We start from the raw sequence: 4,778 nt of genomic DNA on the forward strand, positions 1-4,778 counted from the left end.
TGGTAAGAAATTGGTAAGAGCTCTCTCCTAGGTAGAATTCACAGTGTGGAAGGCTTTTAACTCAGACTTGTCCATTGTGAGCCCCCAGTGGCTGTCAATCACAGGTGGGGCTTTCTTGCTCCAGTATTGGTTCCTAGGGGTTTCTCCTCAGCTCAGGTGTGATGCTGTGTCTGTCTCCCCATGGCAGTGGTTTGCACTGTGACCTCACTTCCTCACAGATCTAAGCAGGGTTGCAAATTTTTTTTGTACTCTGTTCAGTTTTTCCCTTGTTTTTCCATACAGTGATGTCTTTCAAGCTTCACAGACCACAACAGAAACCAAAGTGTTATCTCTTTATTTGTCCTGCTGATTGTCATTTTGTTAACAACGCTGTTTACCGGTGATGAGTCCTAGCTTCCCCAATGCTGAAGTATAACACCAGAGAAGCACACTGAGGCAAGTTAGAGTGGAAAGTAGAAGCTTTATTAAGGACAGCAGAAAAGACTTCTCCAGGAGGAAGAAGGGGACCCAAGAGGTGGAATCCATAGAAGGGGGGAGGTCTTCCCTCTTTTGTAGCTAAGGTCTTCTTTCAGCAGCTTTCCTGCATTTCTGTCCATGTTCCTGTCCTTTGTTCTGTTATCTTGCAGTCATAGAATATATGTGGGGAGACCCAAAAGGTGAGGGGCAGATGGGCCAGAGGAGTAATCTGGGCTGGAAGGGCCTGGGGCCCCTTCTGATTAGCTCCTGCCTGTTTGCTTTAGCTGCTTCATTAACATTTCTTTAGAATGGGCTCTGGGCCTTGGGAACATTAACATTTCAATTTCCCCAAGTTCTACTCTGCTTTCCTGGGCTCCATTCTCAACATGGCCTTCATTTTCGATTTTACTTGATATTAGACCCGATTTACCTAACTATACTAACTACCTATCTTTAAACCTGGCTTCAATTTCACTCATTAAAGGACGAGCTCTATAAAAGATATTACGTCTGTCGTCTACAACTATTTCTCCAGTGCCTGGCACCTACTAGGGGTTCAATGAATATGTTGAGGGAATTGTCTATCTTCGTTCATTCACTGAACTAACAAGAGAAGACATAATGCAACTTACTATAATACAATTCAATATAAATGCTGTCTATGTTTGAACTGTTGATGAAAATCATCTGATAAGCAAGTTAACTTGGTGAGCTTAGACTGCTTTAGGGCAATACAATTTATAGCATATCATGGCACACAGAGAAAATAAAACCATTTGTACAATAATTGGCCAAAGTCTCACATCTCAAGGGTGCAAGGCTTCTAGGCTCACAAGTCACCTGTGTGCTGCACTGCGAAACTGCTTTAAGGGTAATGTTTAATCTACCAAAGAGACCAATCCATTGGACTAGGTCTATTTAAATGGTTCCCAAGGATGAAAGAAGAGCTGAGGCCAAGAAAGGGGTAAAGAGGTGCAGAGAGAATCTCTAAATGCCATTGTCCCATTGTCATACAAAGCCTTACCCAATCTGGTCTCAGCCTACTTTCTGGTCTTATGTGGCCACTCATCCTCCAAATCTTCATAAACCTCCCCTTCTGCCCTACCTGCTCCCCAATCCTCAACCTAAAACTTAAATCACCAATTCCTTTTTTTCCCCCCAATACTGGGGATTGAATCACCAAACTATATCCCTAGTCCTTTTTAAAAATTTTTAAGTTTTGAGACAGCATCTCACTAGCTTGCCCAGGCTGGCTTCAAACTTGTGATTTTCCTCCCTCAGGCTCCTGAGTCACTACCATTACCCACCACACCCAGCCTCAGTTTTACAAGTTCTTTGTCCATCTTTTCCAGGTGCAGCCCAGTAGCTGTGTTCCTGCCTTCCCCAGCAGAATCCCCTCCCCTGTGTTCCTGGGTCTTTAGCATACAGCACTGCGTTTGCATTTCTCCAGAATTTTAAAAGACTGAAGTAACCTCCTAAGAGACTGAGTTTAACCTTTAATTTTCAGGTGAAACATATGGGGCCCCAAGAAATAGAAGGGCTGTACTGGTCACAGGGCCAGTTGGGGGTGGTCTTGGGACACGGGTATCTTGGCCTTCTGCTTTTTTGATTACCTAATTTGATTTCTTTGGCTAATAATGACACATGATAATTTATAATTTATTGATGGGTAAGAAGAGTCTCATTGGAAAGTCTATATGATCTGTAGCAACAACCAGATGGTCCTTAATAAAACATTAATAAGGCAAAAGCAGATGGCATTTAATAAAGTATTATATAAACATGTCTGAAAGCCATCCAAAGCAGTTTTTTTCTGGACTTCTTGGTAATGGAGAATTATCAGACAAGACATAAATTGTGATGTAAGAAAATGTTTTAGGTTTTTGAAGATAATAAAAGATTTTAAATTAAAAATTTCCCCAGATTTCTTAGCCCTCCAATGTGAATGTTTTCGTGGTGACAAGGGAGAAATAGAATTTCAGGAACTTTCAATCATACCCACTGGGCTTGTCTGGGTCCACCCCTATCAGTCTGTTTCATTACCTCTCCCAGGTGAAATTGCTGGGTTCTTTTAAAGCCCTTTCAGCAAGTCACTCTCTAGTAGTTGTACACTTCATAAGGACAGTGACTTGCCTTTATTCAGGTATACAATAAGTGCACAACAATGTTTGCAAAATGGAATGGAAATCTAGGGAATCAGAAACTAATAATAATACCTACCATTCATCACGAACTTCCTGGGTGCCAGGCAGCTAATTCCAGCAGCCCTGTGAGTTGGATATTAGTGTTACTCCACTTAACAGGTGAGAAAACCAAGGATGGGAGGACAAGTAGGAGGCAGGAATGGGACTCAAACTTAGCACTTGTGCCAATTCCTAAATCATGATATAGGTAAGTGTTAATCAGATGCTGGCAGTGACAGTGGGGTTTGTTTGGTATTTGGTGGCATTGATGTTTTTCTCATTTAGTATGAAGAGGCAGCAAGGGAAGATGGATTTGAAGAAAGCAACCTTACCTGAAATTGGGAATTTCTGGGAGCCCATTTCCTGTTGGCTGCCTGCATTCCTCAGAGAACCAGCCTTGTGGTGAGATGACAGGCACAGTTCTTTGGGAAGAAAAGAAGAAGAAGCTTGAAGATTTCAAAATATAGTATCAGGAAAAAAGAATCTACTAGTGCCAATAGTTTGGGGCAGAATGAAACATTTTATAGTGTCAAAAGTGCCCAGGTGAAAGGGATTCAACCTCCAAAGTTATTTTGTATTTCATTGTTCAGACTAAGAAATGAATTGACTTGGTGCGTTGGCAATCAGTCAGATGCCAAGATACCTTTCTTCTTGCCAAATTGCTTCCTCCATTGCAATTAGCCCCTGTAAGGACCTTACCAAATAGCAAATGTGTGTACAATTCCCACTTTCCCCGTCCAATTACAACTCAGCTAAGAAGTTTTGTTGGTAATAAATTGTTTTAGATGAAACACTGCTCTTGCCATCTCTCTCCAGTTTCTCCAAGTGTTCTTAGATACCTTTAAAACAGGTGGAGGGTTAAAGAGGGCTCAATTTTTTTCCACATATTTTTATTGGTGCACTATGGTTGTATGTATTGATGGGATTTGCTGTTATATATTCGTGCATGCACATAATATCACAATATAATTTGGCCAATATCACTCTCCATCAGTTCTTTTTTTTGTTTTTTAGAAATAGAATGTTTACACAATCTGAAAATATATTATTTAAACTTAATCAGTTTAACTATCTGAGGCTGCCTTGTTCGAGATTCTTCATGAAATCTCTGATTGGAACAATACCTATTTATCCTTTCAGAAGCATTTTGTGGCTGAGTTTACTATGGCTCTGGGAACCCAGTTTCTTTTTTCCCTGGACCCAAAGACTACTTCTATCCTTCCTTGTAGTCAGGAGGTACCCTATGACTGACTTCTGGACAAAGGAAGGTACGTAAAAGTGCTGGCCGTGTGCAAGGATATAAATCCCCCATAAGCTGGGCATCTCCAGGTCTTTCCTCATCTGCCTGCTGGAGATACCTGTGCAAAGAACCCTGGCAGCCTGGAGTGAAAAATGGTACAGCTTCCACCAGCTTGGTTCCCGAAAGAACAGAGACTAATCTCCTGTACCCCCACCTCCCACAGCTTAGAACCACCTTTGATTGTTTACTGAATAAAACAAAAGTACTCTTTGAGTCATAATCTGGGTGTTTATTTGTTTTCTCAGTCAGTTTACCCTAATTTACTTTTCTTAATTAACCACCTTTGGTCCTCTATCATGTTACATGCCCCAACCCCTTATTCCCGACACCTGGACATTGTATTTCTTACCTTTTATCCTTACGGTTTCTCTGTCTGCCTTTCCAGGTAGACTGCAAAGCTTTGTAGACACAGAAAGCCTGGACCACATTTCCCTAGCTCATTCTTATGGTTCTCAGTAGTTAATATAATGCTTGGCATTGAATACAACCAGAATGTCACTCTAAAATATGCCTCTTTGGCATAATAATTATTTTTGAGTTTAGAGCAATTAAGACCAGCAAACAGGAAAAGTTCTCTTACCTTCCAACTTTTCTGCAAAGATAGGATATAAATTCTCCTTTCCTAGAGACTCATACAGATCCTTATCAGCCCAAAGAAGACTCCAGAAGAATCTGCAAGTAAACCTTCCCCCACATATTTAGTTTCCTCCTATGTACTTACCTTCCCATAGTATCCCACCTTTGGAAGCTGAAATTGCTTTCTTTGATCCTGTTATTTCTCTACAAGTTCATTGTTCTTTGTTAAATATACTATGTAAGCCAGAGTTCTAAGCCATTAT

This window comes from Ictidomys tridecemlineatus, chromosome 2 (genome assembly GCF_052094955.1).
Source record: "Ictidomys tridecemlineatus isolate mIctTri1 chromosome 2, mIctTri1.hap1, whole genome shotgun sequence".
Classification (NCBI taxonomy): domain Eukaryota; kingdom Metazoa; phylum Chordata; class Mammalia; order Rodentia; family Sciuridae; genus Ictidomys; species Ictidomys tridecemlineatus.